Genomic DNA, 21,228 nt, shown 5'->3' on the forward strand with positions numbered 1-21,228 from the left:
CACAACATAACTGGGTGATTATAAAGATGCTCTACAGGTGTCTCCAAAGGTATTTGTTGGGTTGGCATAGATCAAGATTAGGATTTGTCACTCCGTGTATCGGAGAGGTATCTCTGGGCCCTCTCGGTAATGCACATCACTATAAGCCTTGCAAGCAATGTGACTAATGAGTTAGTTGTGGGATCATGCATTACGGAACGAGTAAAGAGACTTGCCGGTAACGAGATTAAACTAGGTATGATGATATCGACGATCGAATCTCGGGCAAGTAACATACCGATGACAAAGGGAATGACGTATGTTGTTTTGCGGTTTGACCGATAAAGATCTTCGTAGAATATGTAGGAACCAATATGAGCATCTAGGTTCCGCTATTGGCCATTGACCGGAGATGTGTCTCAGTCATGTCTACATAGTTCTCGAGCCCGTAGGGTCCGCACGCTTAACATTCGATGACGATTTATATTATGAGTTATGTGTTTTGGTGACCGAAGTTTGTTCGGAGTCTCGAATGAGATCACGGACATGACGAGGAGTCTCGAAATTGTCGAGAGGTAAACATTGATATATTGGAAGGTTATATACGGACACCGGAATGGTTTCGATAAGGTTCGGGGATTTTTAGGAGTACCGGGAGGCTACCGGAACCCCCCGGGAAAGTTAATGGGCCTATTGGGCCATAGTGGAGAGAGGGAGGCTGCCACAGGAGGTGGCGCCCCCCAAGCCCAAACCGAATTGGACAAGGGGTGGGGGGCGCGGCCTCCCTTTCCTTCTCCCTCTCCCTCTTCCCCCTTACCCCTCTCCGTTGGAAGGAAGGAGGGGGGGCCGAATCCTACTTGGACTGGGAGTCTAAGTAGGACTCCCCCCTTGGCGCGCCCCCCTTGGGCTGGCCACCTCCTCCTCCCCTCCTTTATATACATGGGCAGGGGGCACCCCAAAGGCACAACAGTTGTTTCTTAGCCGTGTGCGGTGCCCCCCTCCACAGTGTACCACCTCGGTCATATTGTCGTAGTGCTTAGGCGAAGCCCTGCGCGGATCACATCACCAACACCGTCACCACGCCGTCGTGCTGAAGGAACTCTCCCTCGACCCTCTACTGGATCAAGAGCTCGAGGGACGTCATCGAGCTGAATGTGTGCTGAACACGGAGGTGCCGTACGTTTGGTACTTGGATCAGTTGGATCATGAAGACGTTCGACTACATCAACCGCGTTAACATAACGTTTCTTCTTCCGGTCTATGAGGGTACGTGGACACACTCTCCCCTCTCGTTGTTATGCATCTCCTAGATAGATCTTGCGTGATCGTAGGAATTTTTGTGAATTACTACATTCCCCAACAGTGGCATCCGAGCCAGGTCTATGCGTAGATGATTTGCACGAGTAGAACACAATGAGTTGTGGGCGATAATAGTCATACTGCTTACCACCAATGTCTTACTTTGATTCGGTGGTACTATTGGATGAAGCGGCCCGGACCGACATTACATGACCGCGTTCATGAGACTGGTTCTACCGACGTGCTTCACACATAGGTGGCTGGCGGGTGTCTATTTCTCCAACTTTAGTTGAATCGAGTTTGACTACGACGGTTCTTGTTGAAGGTTAAAACAACAAACTTGACGAAACACCATTGTGGTTTTGATGCGTAGGTAAGAACGATTCTTGCTAGAAGCCCGTAGCAGCCACATAAAACTTGCAACAACAAAGTGGAGGACGTCTAACTTGTTTCTACATGGCATGTTGTGATGTGATATGGTCAAGACGTGATGAGATATAAATTGTTGTATGAGATGATCATGTTTTGTAGAAGTTACCGGCAACTGGCAGGAGCCTTATGGTTGTCGCTTTATTGTATGAAATGCAATCGCCATGTAATTGCTTTACTTTATCACTAAGCGGTAGTGATAGTCGTAGAAGCAATAGTTGGCGAGACGACAAGGACGCTACATTGGAGATCAAGGTGTCAAGCGGGTGACGATGGAGATCATGACGGTGCTTTGGAGATGGAGATCAAAGGCACAAGATGACGATGACCATATCATGTCACATATTTTGATTTTATGTGATGTTTATCTTTTATGCATCTTATTTTGCTTAGTCCGACGGTAGCATGATAAGATGATCCCTCACTAAATTTCAAGGTATAAGTGTTCTCCCTGAGTATGCACCGTTGCTACAGTTCGTCGTGCCGAGACACCACGTGATGATCGGGTGTGATAAGCTCTACGTTCACATACAACGGGCGCAAGCCAGTTTTGCACATGCAGAATACTCGGGTTCAACTTGACGAGCCTAGCATATGCATATATGGCCTCGGAACACTGAGACCGAAAGGTCGAATGTGAATCATATAGTTGATATGAGCAACATAGTGATGTTCACCATTGAAAACTACTCCATCTCACGTGATGATCGCACATGGTTTAGTTGATATGGATCACGTGATCATTTGGATGACTATAGGGATGTCTATCTAAGTGGGAGTTCTTAAGTAATTTGATTAATTGAACTTTAATTTATCATGAACTTAGTCCTGATAGTTTTTGCATATCTATGTTGTAGATCAATAGCTCGCGTATAGCTCCCCTGTTTTATTTTTTTGATATGTTCCTAGAGAAAAATAAGTTGAAAGATGATAGTAGCAATGATGCGGACTTGGTCCGTGATCTGAGGATTATCCTCATTGATGCACAGAAGAATTATGTCATTGATGCACTGCTAGGTGACGGACCTATTGTAGGAGCAGATACAGACGTTATGAACATTTGGCAATCTCGGTATAATGACTACTTTATAGTTTAGTGCGCCATGCTTTACGACTTAGAACCGGGACTTCAAAAATGTTTTGAACGCCACGGAGCATATAAGATGTTACAAGAGCTGAAATTGGTATTTCAAACTCATGCCCATGTTAAGAGGTATGAGACCTCTGACAAGTACTTTGCCTACAAGATGGAGGAGAATAGCTCAGCTAGTGAGCATATGCTCAGAATGTCTGGGTACTACAATCGCTTGAATTAAATGGGAGTTAATCTTGTAGATAAGATAGTGATTGACAGAGTTCTCTGTCACTATCACCAAGTTACTAGAACTTCGTGATGAACTATAATATGCAAGGGATAATGGAAATGATTCCCAAGCTCTTCGCGATACTGAAATCGGCGATGGTAGAGATCAAGAAAAAGCATTATGTGTTGATGGTTGTCAAGACCACTAGTTTCAACTAAAAGGGCAATGGAAAGAAAGGGAACTTCAAGAAGAATGGCAAGCAAGTTGCCACTCCCATGAAGAAGCCCAAATCTAGACCTAAGCCTAAAACCGAGTGCTTGTACTGCAAACGGAATGGTCGCTGGAAGCGGAACTACCCCAAATACTTGGCGGATAAGAAGGATGGCAAAGTGAAGAAAAGAATATTTGATATACATGTTATTGATGTGTACTTTACTAGTGTTCATAGTAACCCCAGGGTATTTGATACCGGTTCAGTTGCTGTAACTTGAAACAGGAGTTGCAAAATGAACAGAGACTAGTTAAGGGTGAGGTGACGATGTGTGTTGGAAATGATTCCATGGTTGATAAGATCACCATCGCACGCTCCCTCTACCTTTGAGATTAGTGTTGGACCAAAATAAATATTATTTGGTGTTTGCGTTGAGCATGAATATGATTGGATCATGTTTATTGCAATACAGTTATTCATTTAAGTCAAAGAATGATTGTTGTTCTGTTTACATGAATAAAACCTTATGTGGTCATACACCCAAGTGAATGGTGTATTGAATCTCGATTGTAGTGATACACATATTCATAATATTGAAGCCATAAGATGCAAAGTTAATAATGATAGTGCAACTTATTTGTGGCACTGCCATTTAGGTCATATCACTACTAGGGAAAACCTTATACACAGAAACTTACCAGTAGCGCGGGACAAAAACAAGCGCTACTACAATTTACCACTAGCGCATGTTATCCAAACGCGCTGCAGCTAAGATCATAGCAGTTGCACGTCAACTCTAGAGGCGCTACTACTACAATTCTCCTGACTATTCTCGCCAGGGTACCTATAGTAGTAGCGTGCCTAAGGAAAGCGCGCTGCTGCTAAGATTGTTGTAGCAGCGTGTTTCGCGCAGCAAGCGCTACTGCTAAGGAAAGGAAAATGAAATGAAAACCATATAGAAAAGTAAATGAAAATGAAAGAAATAGAAAAAGGGGAAGGAAAAAAAGAAAATGTGAATGAAAATAAATGAAAAAGAAAAATAAAGGAGAAATGCGTAGCAGCAGCGGGTTTTATGGACATGCGCTATAGCTAATGTAGCAGTAGTGCTTTCCGCGAAACGCGCTGCTGCTACTTTCCACTTAACCAACCGTTTTCCTCTTCCCCAATGCCCACTTCCCCCAAATCCAACACGCGCGCGTGCGTCAGCTATCACCGCCGTCATCGCCCGGCCGCCGCGCGCTCTCCCGTCGCCCTCCGCACACCATCGACGCCGCCCCCGACCCCGACCTCGACGCCGCCCCCGACCCCGACCTCAACGCCCCCCTACATCGCCGCCCTCCGGCATGCTCCCACCGCCCCGACCCCGTCCCCGACCTCGACGCCGCGTGCTCCTCTCCCTAACTCCGCCGGCGCCCGAGGTGAGCACGCCCTCCTCCTCCCCTGCCTCTGCCTAGCTAGGGTTCTTAGGGTTAAATTTTAGAGTTCATCTAATTAGTTAGGGTTCATCAAATTAGATGCTAATGATGGCAGTAGTTGTTAAATAGAATTAGTTTTAGAGTTCATCAAATTAGTTAGGGTTAAATTTTAGAGTTCATCAAATTAGTTAGGGTTAAATTTTAGACTTCATCAAATTAGTTAGGGTTCATTAAATTTTAGAGTTCATCAAATTAGTTAGGGTTAAATTTTAGACTTCATCTAACTAGTTTTTTTACTGTTTTTTAGTAAGTGTTTAATAGAATTTGTAAGAAAATTACTATAACTAGTTGAACTAGTTTATTTTTAGTAAAAACTAGTTTATTTTTAGTAAAAACTAGTTTATTTTTATTTATAGTAAGTGCTTAATTGAACTAGTTGAGTTAATACAACTATTTTATTTTTAGTACGAAAATTAATAGAACTAGTTTACTTTTTTAGTTAAAGCAATTATTCCTGCATCGACGTCGATGATGCCTATCCCTCATCCTCGTCGTCGAGTCGGCGGAGGACACCTGCATCACCAGATGGGCCATGTTCGGGACTGGGCTCCGCCGGGGTGGTACTGGGAGGCGCTACCTACCCGGGGGCGCAGGTTGGTGAGGAGTCAGCCCGTCGTTGACCCGAACCTTCAGTGACGGTCCAGAGGCTCGAGGACCCCGCGGAGGTGGTGCGTCTCTGTGTCAGTGAGGAGGACGCGCACGTCCGCCGCTACTTGTTTGCGTTGGAGCACAGGTTCTCCAATACCTGGCAGGTTCTCCAGGGATCTCATTGGAGCTATGATCCTATGATGGTTCCTTCTCTGTGGGTGTCCACCGCCCGCGCCGATACCCGTCGTGCGCTAGGGTTTTAGTTGTATTAGTGATTTTATATGTATGATACTATTCGGGATGTATTAGTGATAATATTCAATGATGTACGGACGCATGAGATGATTTACTTTTGCTTATTGAATGCATGCTAATTTGAATACTTATTTATTATACGATTTGGTTTTGCTTATTGAATGCTCATGTCAATATGAGTCCTATAAGATATTTTGAAATGTATATCTTGTGTTGCCCAAATAGGATATGTGCTTGCCCAAGTGGCCGGTCATGTTTGCAGGTTACACGTCCGAGTGGCCTATGTTTTGCCGGAGTGTTGATTAATTTCCGTTCTGGCAAATTTCAGGCGCTCGATATGTCCTATTTTAGCAAAGGTCATGCCGGATTTTTCCGTGAATTTTGGCATGACTTGTGCCAGAATATGTAGGAAATATTGAGTGCCCCGGATTTGTGTGTTGAGTATCCTGGTAGTTGCCTTCGATTGATTTTCAATTAATATTTCAACTATGAACATAAGAAAAGTCTGACGACGAAAAGGATTTCGGTATTTGCGAATACTGCGAAGACGAGCGTGGCCTGTGCGACAGAATCTTCCTGGATGATGATAGGCGCTTCAGCATCAAGCTGGACGAGAACTTCGAAGTGGATACAGTAAGTCACAACGACAAGTCTTTTTTCGTAATTAAGCATGACATCTGCTTCATTTGCTTCAACTTATAATTTGATTTTTTTACTATTCTACTAGCGTATCCCCTGCCATGCAAGAGTTTTTGTCTTGGATAAGATAGGTTTCAGTCCGATGAAAACTACTATCGAGGTAAAGAGAGTTAACTTGAAGACCGAGCATGGTTATACTTTCCACGCAAAATTATACAACGCAGACACCTACACCTATTTTGAATGCAAAACTTCGCAAGCACTATGCAAGGCTTATGCATTTGAGCCTGATATGGTTATCACCTTTGATATTCGTCCCGAAGATGATATTGAAGGTAATATCGACATCTGGGTCGATGTGCAGACGCCTCCAGTTATACCATTTTGTGAGTTTCTCAACCATATTTATGTCTTCGATATTGTTTATTCAAAAATAGTTGACAACTAATTTCTATTGACAGCTTATTTCCATTCAAGCAAACAGGTCCGGCGCTTGGTAGACATGACCGTCCACTGTCCCAGGGCTGAACTAAACTGCGAGGAGATAGGTCATTATGTTTCATGGCTTGAGGATCTTCATACTGTCAAGACAAATTATTTTTTCTGGACTTAAAAATCTTAGTACTCAAAACGTGCGACTAATAGTGTTCATACTGAACTACGGTAACATCTATTTAGGAAAGATGGTAAGATTTTTAGCAATGCTTAAAATCTATTTAGCAATGCTTAAAGTCTATCCGAATCATGTTAGCAATTGCCACATTTTATGTAATCTGGAAAATGGATGTCAAAACTGCATTCCTTAATGGATTTGTTGTATATGATGCAACCAGAAGGTTTTCTCAATCCTAAAGGTGCTAAAAAGTGTGCAAGCTCCTGCGATCCATCTATGGACTGGTACAAGCATCTCGGAGTTGGAATATATGCTTTGATGTATTGATCAAAGCATATAATTTTATACAGACTTGCGGTGAAGCCTGTATTTACAAGAAAGTGAATGGAAGCACTACAACCTTTCTGATAAGTATATGTGAATGACATATTGTTGATTGGAAATGATATAGAATTTTTTGGAAAGCATAAAGGAGTGTTTGAAAGGAGTTTTTCAAAGAAAGACCTCAGTGAAGCTACTTACATATTCAGCATCGAGATCTAGATCAAGACACTTGATAAGATTTTTGAATGAGTACATACCTTGACAGGATTTTGAAGTAGATAAAAATGGATCAGTCAAAGGAGTTCTTGCCTCTGTTGCAAGGTGTGAAGTTGAGTAAGACTCAAAAGCCCGACCACGACAGAAGATAGAGAGATAATGAAAGTCATTCCCTATGCCTCAGCCATAGGTTCTATAAAGTATGACATGTTGTGTACCATACCTATTGTATACCTTAGCATGATTTTGGCAAAGGAGTACAATAGTGATCTAGGAGTAGAGCACTGGACAGCGGTCAAAAATTATCCTTAGAGGACAAAGCAAATATTTCTCGGTTATGGAGGTGATAAAAGAGTTCATTGTAAAGAGTTACGTCGATGCAAGCTTTGACACCAATCTGGATGACTCTGAGTCTCGGTCTGGATACATATTGAAAGTAGGAGCATTTAGCTAGAGTAGCTCCATGCTGAGCATTGTAGACCCGTTGACTAAACCTCTCTCAGAAGCAAAACATAATCACACCTTAGTACTCTTTGGGTGTTAATCACATGGCGATGTGGACTAGATTACTGACTCTAGTAAACCCTTTGGGTATTGGTCACATGGCGATATGAACTATGGTTATTAATCACATGGTGATGTGAGCTATTGGTGTTAAATCACATGGCGATGTGAACTAGATTATTGACTCTAGTGCAAGTGGGAGACTAAAGGAAATATGCCCTACAGGCAATAATAAATTTGTTATTTACATTTCCTTATATCATGATAAATGTTTATTATTCATGCTATAATTGTATTAACCGGAAACTTAGTACATGTGTGAATACATAGACAAAACATAGTATCCCTAGTATGCCTCTACTTGACTAGCTCGTTAATCAAAGATGGTTAAGTTTCCTAACCATAGATATGTGTTGTCATTTGATGAACGAGATCACATCATTAGAGAATGATGTGATGGACAAGACCCATCCGTTAGCTTAGCATAATGATCATTAAGTTTTATTGCTATTGCTTTCTTCATGACTTATACATATTCCTATGACTATGAGATTATGCAACTCCCGCATATCGGTGTGCTATCAAACGTCACAATGTAACTCGGTGATTATAAAGATGCTCTACACGTGTATCTGAAGGTATTTGTTGGGTTGGCATAGATCAAGATTAGGATTTGTCACACCGTGTATCGGAGAGGTATCTCTAGGCCCTCTCGGTAATGCACATCACTATAAGCCTTGCAAGCAATGTGACTAATGAGTTAGTTGCGGGATGATGCATTACGGAACGAGTAAAGAAACTTGCCGGTAACGAGATTAAACTAGGTATGATGATACCGACGATCATATCTCGAGCAAGTAACATACCGATGACAGAGGGAATGACGTATGTTATTATGCGGTTTGACCGATAAAGATCTTCATAGAATATGTAGGAACCAATATGAGCATCCAAGTTCCGTTATTGGTTATTGACCGGAGATGTGTCTCTGTCATGTCTACATAGTTCTCGAACCCGTAGGGTCCGCACGCTTAACGTTCGATGACGATTTATATTATGAGTTATGTGTTTTGGTGACCGAAGTTTGTTTGAAGTCCTGAATGAGATCATGGACATGACGAGGAGTCTCGAAATGGTCGAGAGGTAAAGATTGATATATTGGAAGGTTATATACGGACACCGGAATGGTTCCGATATGGTTCGGGGATTTTCGGAGTACCGGGAGGCTACCGAAACCCCTCGGGAAAGTTAATGGGCCTATTGGGCCATAGTGGAGAGAGGGAGGCTACGACAGGAGGTGCACCCCCATGCCCAATCCGAATTGGACAAGGGGTGGGGGGTGCGGCCCCCCTTTCCTTCTCCCTCTCCCCTCTTTCCCCTTTCCCCTCTCCGTTGGAAGGAAGCAGGCGGACTGAATCCTACTTGGACTGGGAGTCCAAGTAGGACTCCCCCCTTGGGGCGCCCCCCTTGGGCCGGCCACCTCCTCCTCCCCTCCTTTATATACGTGGGCAGGGGGCACCCCAAAGGCACAACAGTTGTTTCTTAGCCGTGTGCGGTGCCCCCCTCCACGGTTTACCACGTCGGTCATATTATCGTAGTGCTTAGGCAAAGCCCTGCGTGGATCACATCACCAACACCGTCGCCATGCCATCCTGCTGACGGGACTCTCCCTCGACCCTCTAATGGATCAAGAGCTCGATGGACGTCATCGAGCTGAACGTGTGCCGAACACAGAGGTGCTGTACGTTCGGTACTTGGATCGGTTGGATCGTGAAGACGTTCGACTACATCAAACACGTTAACATAAAGATTCCGCTTTCGGTCTACGAGGGTACGTGGACACACTCTCCCCTCTCGTTGCTATGCATCTCCTAGATAGATCTTGCGTGATTGTAGGAATTTTTTTGAATTACTACGTTCCCCAACAGATGTGAACTAGATTATTGACTCTAGTGCAAGCGGGAGACAGAAGGAAATATTCCCTAGAGGCAATAATAAAGTTGTTATTTTATATTTCCTTATATCATGATAAATGTTTATTATCCATGCTAGAATTGTATTAACCGGAAACTTGATACATGTGTAGATACATAGACAAAACACCGTGTCCCTAGTAAGCCTCTACTAGAATAGCTCGTTCATCAAAGATGGTTAAGTTTCCTAACCATAAACATGTGTTGTCATTTGATGAACGAGATCACATCATTAGGAGAATGATTTGATGGACAAGACCCATCCGTTAGCTTAGCATATTGATCATTCAGTTTTATTGCTATTGCTTTCTTCATGTCATATACATATTCCTTTGACTATGAGATTATGCAACTCCTGGATACCGGAGGAATACCTTGTGTCCTATCAAACGTCACAACGTAACTGGGTGATTATAAAGATGCTCTACAGGTATCTCCGAAGGTGTTTGTTGGGTTGGCATAGATCGAGATTAGGATTTGTCACTCCGAGTATTGGGGAGGTATCTCTAGGCCCTCTCGGTAATACACATCATAAGAAGCCTTGCAAGCAATGTGACTAATGAGTTAGTTGCGGGATGATGTATTACGGAACAAGTCAAGAGACTTGCCAGTAACGAGATTGAACTAGGTATGAAGATACCGACGATCGAATCTCGGGCAAGTAACATACCGATGACAAAAGGAATAACGTATGTTGTCATTAACGTTCGACCGATAGAGATCTTCGTAGAATATGTAGGAGCCAATATGAGCATCCAGGTTCCGCTATTGGTTATTGACCGGAGAGGCGTCTCGGTCATGTCTACATAGTTCTTGAACCCGTAGGGTCCGCACGCTTAAAGTTTGATGACGATTTGTTATTATATGAGTTATGTGATTTGGTGACCAAATGTTGTTCGGAGTCTCGGATGAGATCACGGACATGACGAGGAGTCTCGAAATTGTCGAGAGGTAAAGACTGATATATAGGACGATGGTATTCGGACACTGGAAGTGTTCCTGGAAGCACCGCGTACTTATCGGGTCACCGGAAGGGGTTCCGGGCACCCCCGGCAAAAGATATGGGCCTTACGGGCCAAGAGGGGAAACACACCAGCCACAAAGGGGCTAGTGCGCCCCGCCATATGGGCTGGCCAAATTGGAGAAGGAAAGGGGTAGGAGGAAAGGAAAAAGGGAATAGGATTCCCCCTTCCCCCTCTTCCCTTCCTACTCCGAATAGGAATATCAAAGGGGGGAGGACGAATTGGGAGGACCCCAGGATTCCTCCTACTTGGGGCGCCCCCTTGGCTGCCTCTCCTCCCCTCCAACCTATATATATGGGGGGGCACCGCTAGAACACACACCAACAATTGTTAGCCGTGTGCGGCGCCCCCCTCCACAGTTTACGCGGTTAGTCATATCTTCGTAGTGCTTAGGAGAAGCCCTGCGCGGCTCACTTCACCATCACCGTCACCACGCCGTCATGCTGACGGAACTCTCCCTCGACACTTTGCTAGATCAAGAGTTCGAGGGACGTCATCGAGCTGAACGTGTGCAGAACTCGGAGGTGTCGCACGTTCGGTGCTTGATCGGTCGGAACGAGAAGAAGTTCGACTACATGAACCGCGTTGTCAAACGCTTCCGCTGTCGGTCTATGAGGATACGTGGACACATTCTCCCCCTATCGTTGCTATGCATCTCCTAGATAGATCTTGCGTGAGCATAGGAATTTTTTAAAAATTGCATGCTACGTTTCCCAACAGTGGTATCAGAGCCAGGTCTATGCGTAGATGATATCCAGGAGTAGAATACAGGTGATAGTCATACTGCTTACCACCAACATCTTATTTTGATTCGACGGTATGTTGGATGAATAGGCCCGGACCAACCTTACATGACCACGTTCATGAGACCGGTTCCACCGACAGACATGCAACTAGTTTTGCATAAAGGTGGTTGGCGGGTGTCTGTTTCTCCAACTTTAGTTGAATCGAATTTGGCTACGACCGGTCCTTGTTGAAGGTTAAAATAGCAAACTTGACGAAAAACCGTTGTGGTTTTGATGCGTAGGTAAGAACGGTTCTTGCTAGAAGCCCGTAGCAGCCATGTAAAACTTGCAACAAAAAAGGAGAGGACGTCTAACTTGTTTCTGCAGGGCATGTTGTGATGTGATATGGTCAAGACGTGTTGTGATATAAATTGTTGTATGAGATGATCATGTTTTGTATAAGTTACCGGCAACTGGCAGGAGCCTTATGGTTGTTGGTTTATTGTATGAAATGCAAACGCCATGTAATTGCTTTACTTTATCACTATGCGTTACCGATAGTTGTAGAAGCAATAGTTGGCGAGACGACCATGACACTACGATGGAGATCAAGGTGTCAAGGTGGTGATGATGGAGATCATGACGGTGCTTTGAAGATGGAGATCAAAAGCACAAGATGATGATGTTTATCTTGATTGCATGTGATGTTTATCTTTTATGCATCTTATTTTGCTTAGTACGGCGGTAGGATTATAGGCTGATCCCTTAACTAAATTTCATGGTATAAGTGTTCTCCCTGAGTATGCACCATTGTGAAAGTTCTTCTTGCTGAGACACCACGTGGTGATCGGGTGTGATAGGCTCTACATTCACATACAACGGGTGCAAGACAGTTTTGCACATGCGGAATACTCGGGTTAAACTTGACGAGCCTAGCATGTACAGACATGGCCTCAGAACATTGGAGACCGAAAGGTCGAACGTGAATCATATAGTATATCGGACATTGATGACTACTCCATCTCACGTGATGATCGGACATGGTTTAGTTGTTTTGGATCACGTATCATTTAGATGAGTTGAGGGATGTCTATCTAAGTGGGAGTTCTTAAGTAATTTGATTAATTGAACTTTAATTTATCATGAAATTAGTCCTGATAGTATTTGCAAATTATGTTGTAGATCAATAGCTCATGTTGTAGCTCCCCTATGTTTTTGATATGTTCCTAGAGAAAACTAAGTTGAAAGATTATAGTAGCAATGATGCGGACTGGGTCCGTGATCTGAGGATTATCCTCATTGCTGCACAGAAGAATTATGTCCTTGATGCACCGCTAGGTGACAGACCTATTGCAGGAGCAGATGCAGACGTTATGAACGTTTGACAAAGCTCAGTATGATGACTACACTACTGCAGGATGCTGCTAACGCGACACTACGATCAGAGACCCTTCGACGAAACTGTGTGCGATGCCATATTCGCAAACGGTGGTGTAAAAAAACCCGTCAAAAAAGGTGCAAAACGTTTGCGATGGATGATGCATCAAACACGGTTCAGATTTTAGTTGTGTGTGCGATGTAGGGCATACAGTTCAGCTCAAATAACTGTTTGCGATGAGGAGGAACAAAAGAAACGGGCAGCTAGATGAAGGTGTGTGCAATGTACAGCATACGGTTCACTCGGATGAACTGTTTGTGATTAGGCAACAGAAAAGAAACGGTCAGCCAGATCAAAGGTGTGTGCGATATACGACATGCGGTTCACTCGGATGAACTGTTTGCATTGAGACATGAGAACAGAAACGGTTAAAATGAACAAGATGTGTGTGATACGAGGCAAACAAGTCTGTAATCGGAAACGTGTGCAAAGACCGATAAGAACACAGATGATTACTGCTAATAAGCCATGTGTGTTGTGAGCAAACGATTGCTGGTATACAATTGTGAGTGATTGATGAAAACATCACCGACGGGTTCCATTGTTTAGTCCATGTGCGATGTGATTTTCTTTGTCAGCACACCATCTACGCTCTGTCTACAGAGCATCAACATATATACTTAAAAAGACAGCATTGCATAACCAAATTAAGCATACAATTACACAAGTGACTACACACATAACATTTGCACACACCAAAGTAAGCAATTACATGCATACTAAAGTAGGAGAAATGAGGATCTAATCATCTACTTATTGTTGCAACGACGCTTGCCAGTGCTCTGCTTCCGGCTTGATCCCTGGCCGTTTTGGGGAAGGAGGCACTTCCTCATGTCAACGATCCGCCTGTACATGTCGTAGCTCGTGTACGCCTCCTTGGCCACGTACACGACGTGAGCTTTGTCGAGTTTCTCCATCCAGGGCGAGTGCCAGGCACGCTTGTCCTTGTTGCACGAATCCTTCATGTCTCTGTAGTAGGGGTCGATGATGGCCTCAGCGAGGTGAACCAGTGAGTCCTTCTCATGCTCCTTGCTGCCCCAGATCTTGTATTGGCCGTGGATGTCGACAAGATTCTGGCAGGAAGTTCGTGCTGATCCGCTGAACATGGATATCAGAGAGGTTCAAACTAATATCACCGCTTCTAAGTCTGGCTTCGAAACCTCACAATTTTTGCAAAGGGGTCAGCCACTGAGAAGTCATGTATGGGGTTGACACGATGACTTCCGATTACTCTATCATCTGAAGTTCCAAAATGAAATTCAGCATTTTTGGAGCCTACTCCATTCTGCCGCAGGCGCTGGCACTGATCAACAAACCATTCATTTTTGTGAAATAAATGTAGGGCAAACCTCATTGCCTTCAGCACCCTTGCTCTGAGAACAAAGAACCTGGCGAATATAATCTCCGGTAAGGTCCCTCGGTAGGAGTTCAAAGCAATTTCTGAGAGATGCAGATCTAAGCATTCGACGTGATTGTTATATTGTATAATATTATCCACCATTGTGCCTAATCTTATCTGCAAAAGAAGAAAACGTGTTAGTGCCTACATGCAGTTTTGAACATTACTACAGGCCTAGTTGTTTGGTTTGTAGGATTTGTAAAATGCACTAACATGCCATCTTCAATCTGCATGATTAACATGGGCATTTGATAACATTCTAGAAAAATGTAGCCTTCTTCACAAGAGGTTGGAGTGGATGAAAAGTTCACTAAGAAAACTAGTACAGATGAATCCAAAGAGAAATGCTTATTGATTGTAACCATATGGATCAAGCAACCAATATGGGGGGACATGTATGTACTGAAATCCTCCAAAAGAACCTTCAGAAATCGTAGTACATTGTCATTGTAAACTTGGAAAAAGGTGTCAAAAACTGAACTCCCTTATGGTTAACATTTAACAGGAAAGGAACATCACCTTGATATATAGCTTCTCCAGGCACGGAAAGCATCTCAGGAAACTAACAACTTGCTCCAGGTCGGGGCCGATAGATTCTAGTGCCAAGACCTTCACTGTGCGCAGTTTCGGGGTCAAGCTTGTCGGAATCATTTTCCGAATGACAGACGAACAAACATCTTCAAAATTAGAAATAATGTTAATTTGTAGAAGGAGAGGTAGAAGGCGGTTGTTGTACCTGAACGGGTGTGTATCCAATAACAAGTTTGGAGTATTTGTCAGACGAGTAGCCCACCACTGTCAATGTCGGCGCAGAAATGACATTGATTTTTGTTGGACCTTCTTGATCAACTACAAGTAATCTCTCAAGTGCAGGTGTGTCCTGGATGAGCATACTGTGGTCCACCTTTTGTGATGTCTTCCTGCTGCACCAGCAACACACATAAATAGTCCGGAGAGTCATGGAGGTGATGTGGAAGGTACTCAACCGATTGATCGCCTGAAGACGAAGGTATTTGAGTGCAGTACATCCATGGAGCAGGCGCTCCATGTCACCCTTTGAGAGGCAGATGGTGACGAGCTCGAGGTGCTTCAGTCATGGTAGAATAAGAGCGGGCGCGTCATTAAGGGGCGGGAAATGGCAGTTCCTGAACTTGGCAACACGCAGCGTGGGCGCGGGGCGGAGTGCGGACGTTGGCAGCGACCGCATATGCCCATCATCAAAAGTGAGCTCCTTGAGCTGATCTAGGGCGGGGGATCGGAACCAGTCGTCAAGCTTGGGTCGGTCCTTGCCGTTGGAACGGAACTTGCCCATTCTAAGGCCTTTGGTTGGGCCAAGTTGACTGCCGAGGATCTTGGAGAACGCATCCAAGCTTTTGCGATAGCCATGGCAGAGCTCGTGGGTGTCGATGAGGTCGAGAGGGCTGGAGATCCATAGGGGGCGCCACCACCGAGAAAGGAGGGTTGTCCGCACCCCATATTTGATTGGGAGGAGGGAGATGATGACTCTCAACATATCATCGGGGAGGCTGCTGATTAAGTTTAGGCCTGCTGGAGTCGCTTGCGGTTCAAGATCGCCCCGCCCCCGCTTGTTGGCAGCCTCGTTCTCCACCTCCGGAGTCTCCTTGTCAACGGCGCTTTCTGATAGAAATGGGAGTACAGGGAATATTTAGTTAAAACAGGGCAATAGAAAAGTGTATTGGTAACTAGAAGTTATTAGGTAGGAATATAGTAAGAAAATGGAATAACAATTGGTTGCTTAAATACTACACAATTCATTTGACATTGCTGGATAAGTCAACATATGTAGATAGTTGAAAAGAAAAGTTACTTCGAACAAAGTCTGGATGGATGATTTTATCGGGGAAGTTAGCATATATCTCATAACCAGGCCCTTCTATGTGCAGTGCAATTTTAGTGCCAACTTTCAGTATGTGCAGTGCAATTTTAGTGCCAACTTTCAGTATGTGCAGTGCAATTTTAGTGCCAACTTTCAGTATGTGTAGTGCAATTTTAGTGCCAACTTTTAGTACATAAAACTCTGCAATTTCATTCCAAAAGCCAGTGGCAAAATAGGAGTCACCACGTTCATCAAGTCTTACAGTAGAAACGATTGTAAATCCATGGTTTGTGTGCAGTATGACATCCGTGGAGCCTTGTTCTATGTAAAGGGAAAAATTGTGCACTACATAATCTGTTGCATAGCAAGGGATGTCCTGCAGAAAGTGGTAGGATTGTTAAAGAAAATATGGTAACATGCAAATATGGGCCCAAATTGAAAGAACTGTACAGCAGATGGAATCGAAGGACAAAAATCTATAATTAAACAGATAGGGTAAACATGATGTCATGGAAAAATGAGAGTAATCGAAAGAACAATACATCATTAATTTGCCTAATATAGAAAGAAGAGGGGGAAAATCCCCTTTGACGTATATGGTGCATGTTGGACCTTTTATCCAAATGTAGCAATATTTAGAATATGTTCAGGAAAGTAGGCCATGCCAACCGATTTAGGGTGAGGTTGAACATACCGCGCGCGTCCTCAAGTTATCTGGTACGATGAGATGGAATCTCTGGCAGCGGTCGCCAAGTCCTGAAGTGTCGGCGCACTGTACATTCTATGAATGAAAGAAAACCCTCAAATCAGCTCGAATAAAAATGAATTCACGGTGATTTCCGCCGGGTGATTAAAGGAGGTAGATGAACTGGGATAAGAGATGAGATAATATCTCGTTAAATTAGTTACCTTGTCGTCCATGAGAAAGAACCCTAAGTACGGCAGATTCCCCAACCGAGCGGAGCTGGGTCGACCGCGAGCAGCGTCGAGAAAGTCGATGGCGATAGGCGGCAGCAAGCGGAAGTGGCGAAATGCGGTGGGCTTTGCCGGCAGCCTGGCGGCGGCGGCAGGCGGTGCCATGGCCTAGACGCGGAGGAGCTTGTGCAGGTGTGAATGCGGAACGTACCGGAGGGGCTGGCGGGTTGGGGTGAGGATTTTTGTGATATGGGGATGGTGAGGGTTTTCTTTTTTCTTTTTTGAATTGGGTGGTGAGGGTTTTCTGTCCCACAAAGAATTTTGGGGGCGACGGTTTGCTAGAGCGAACCGTGTGTGATTGACGTAGGAGGCAAGATGAAAGTCATTGCACACTGTTCCAATTTTGGGAACCGTGTGTGATTGACGTACTACCTCCGTCCTGCTTTATTGGTCCCCCATTGTAATTTTTACCAAAATTTGGCAAAATATTTAACATACTTAGACATAGATAATAAGCGTACACGTACATAAGCATAGTTCAACCATCATTAAGCATACTCAAGCATACATAGTTCGATCCATCCCACATCTCATCTCACATGCGGCCGACACGATCCTGAAGCGTCTCCAGGTACTCGGCATACGCGCCGTGCGCCACCCTGTGAGAATACTTCTGCTTGAAGGAGCTAACGGCCGGTCCTCTTGCATGCGCCAGAACACATAGATACGCGTCATGAAGCTTGTGGTTGCAAAATGGGCATCCATAGCCGTCGTTTCAGGTCCTAATACGCCTGTTATGCATTCCCGCATAAGGCTCCCTCAGGATTCGCCTCTTGTACCTCCTCTGGGCATCTTCATCCTCGCTGTCCACATCATTAGACAACACCTATACAAATAGTAAAACAAATTTGGCATCAAATCACTGATTACATGCCATGAAGTAGGATTACGAATTTATGGCTATTTATTTATACATATCAAGAGATTATGGTTCGATTTTTAAGCACAGTCGTCTATGTACAGACCAATCTTGAAGAAAATAATGGCACAAACATATGTAGGTCATTCAAAATCAATTGTCAAGTCCTGGCTAGGAATTATTAGCACGAATGCTAACCCTAGTAGGATTACTAGCAGAAATCATTTGCACAGATGAAACAACTAATCACTTATCACCTGTACCATTCAAACAATCAATGCACTACACGGATTTAACAAAACTTACTCAGATTTCATGGATTGGGAGAACATAACCACATGATTTCTATTCCAAAAAAGGGGGAGGCAGGAGTAACCAGAGAAACCATATGATCTATTTGACACATAAATGGGTATAGATGACTAACCAGCTGTCCGTCGTCGTCGGAGTCGGTGTGGGACTCCGCCTCCGGCTGTGGAAGCTCGACGCCGTCGACGACTTCAGGGTGCAGCGATAACTCGCCGGCGGTGACGGCAACCTCTGTCTCCATCTCCACGCCGTGCTCCGGTGCTTTAGCAGCCCCGGCGTCGCCACTCCCTCAGGGCCGACCCACAGATATACGGGGCCCAGGGGCAAGACAAGAACACGGGGGCCTTCTTGACACACAAAAGCTCAATTTTGTATATATTTCAAAAGCAATGTAACTATCCAGTACATTGTATAGATTGATGTAACAGCTCCAGAATAGATTGATTCCCTAATTGTTACAGTGGACACATCATTTATTTTTTGAAAAATAAATAACCTTGTCTGAACTGGTTGCTACAATAAAAAATTGTGTTACCATGCGATATAAAGTTAATTCATGAACTTACATCATTCCTGGAACAGAACGCGGAGCCCTTGTCAACTAAAATATCCCTAGCCTTATCATCCAGCACACTGTCCCAGTTTCTTGTATAAAAATTATCAACAGTAAATGATTGTTGTTCATCGACACACGACATTTCTGAGTTTGGTGAATGAGCAAGGTTTTCTTGCTTACTTGAAATATTATCACCCTTATTGATACCATCATCAGCACCATCAATGTTGACAGTTGTTTGTGCTTCGACATTTACTATGGCCAATTGCACAGAATCCCTAGAAGAATTACTAGTTTTGAAAAACTTAGCAATCGATCCTTCTCGGATTCTACCAATTCCTCTATTCTTTTTTCTCTCTTCCTTTTATCACTACCAGACAAATACTTTCCTGGGACATGTCACTGAACAAGCTGCATAAAAATTATTAATAGAGGGAACAAGAGTACCTAGAAACAAATTGACGTGGATGTAAATGGCTTGATCCAGACTCCAGAGGCCGCAGCAACCAGAGTCAGCACGAACAAGAAGATGAGGCCATGGAGTGAATAAAATTTCCCCTTTCTCCTAATCTCCTGCATGGGTGCTCTCTCACATATGGATTCAATGAAGAGGAGATGAAGACCTATGCAGATGTGATTGATGTGCGATGTGGAATCCTCAGAGCCGGAGATCAGGGCTATTTACCAGTTAATCTTCGAATTGAGTAACAAGATTAGGAGAAAGAAGAACAGGTACCATCTCGGTCTCTCCAACTCTAGTTCAAGGGGAGTGACCAGATCGTTGAGAAAGGAAGTAGAGACCATTGGGGAGTGAACTCGCGCCCTAGATTTCACGGCTGCAACCTTGGATCGGAGAGGCATGGGAGGGGCGGCGCTATTCTAGGAGTAGCGCAGGAAGAGCCGAGAACGATGGTCTAGTGCGAACAGGCTGACTAGCGTTTTCGTGAGGTTTGGGGCTTTCCATAGCATGGTTCCTCAGGCCCTTTTTTTCCATTGCATATTCCTTGGGCCAGCCCACTTACTACTAAAGAATGGATACCTCGGCCGGGGCCCCAGCCACCTGGGGGTCCAGGGCGGGCGCCCCGTTTGCTCGGCCTATGGGCCGGGCCTGCACTCCCTCCGATGGGGCGCTTTGGCGGCATCCTCATACACTGACGGCTTTGAGGACTAAGAGCGGCGTCAAGGATGCAAGCGGAGAGAGAGGATTGTGTGTGCGTAGCGAGGATGGGGGGTGCGGCCGCTCGGGCGCACCATTAATATGGAGTAGTGGGAGTTGTGGGAGAGAGGCGGGCGGCGGTCAAACCGATGGCTCGCCTCCCGATGAGCTTGCGCACCGGACTGCTGACATGCCTACCAAAGTTTCACACAGCTACTCGCACGCCTCTCGATGACACTGTGCAGCGAGCACGCCTCCAGCAATTCACACACCTGCACGCACGCCTCCCCGTCTTCCTACGCGGCGGACTGCTCGCATGCATCCCGTCAACTCACGCTTGCTCGCACGCCACATGGGTCATGCGGCGGCACGTATATTGTTTTTCTATTTGGATGATTAATGCTTCCGCTTTATTGCTTAGCCGAAGAATGTCACGTATCCATTGTTGGTCCAACGCTCACGGTTCGAATAAATAATCCGTTTGGGATATTGGTTCCCAATTATTAATAATCTCCCGTCTGTAATTAGATAAAGATTACATCAAAACTGGTCTCAAATTTGATAAAAAATAGTACAATGCCACTTTGTATTGGTGTCCATATGACAACACGATAAGTTTCATGAACTTCAAATAAGTTTTGGATGTACTAGAATTTAAAAATCAAGATTCTCAATGTTTGAAATTTGTTGCACGGGGAGTAAACATGCACCAGTGAGACACATCTGTTTTTACAATCCATTTAGGTGCACTGTCACGTCTGCATGTAGCTCAAATTTGATTTTTGCACATTATACCCGTAGAAAATCAATCAATCAATGTACTAAAACGTCTTAATGATCTCTGTGATTTTTTTGAAATTAAAACGTCCCTCCTTTGGTAACATGTATGTTAACCGCGAGATAATTAATTTAACATGCATCATAGTTGCGGTGGATTCGCCGTGTGTGTGTGTGGGTGTGTGCGTCTGGGGTGGCGGGTGGCTCGCAGTACACTACGAGTTGTGAGCCACCGTGTGGGTTGGCCTTTTTGTTAGGCAGGACGGTGCCACATCAGAGTCGTGAAAATTGTTATTTAAAATATTACACAACCCTTTCATACATAAATGTTTTGGCCATACTTGTGTGTGACGCTTTCTGTGGGCC

The sequence above is a fragment of the Triticum aestivum genome, chromosome 3D (genome assembly GCF_018294505.1).
Source record: "Triticum aestivum cultivar Chinese Spring chromosome 3D, IWGSC CS RefSeq v2.1, whole genome shotgun sequence".
Taxonomy (NCBI): Eukaryota; Viridiplantae; Streptophyta; class Magnoliopsida; order Poales; family Poaceae; genus Triticum; species Triticum aestivum.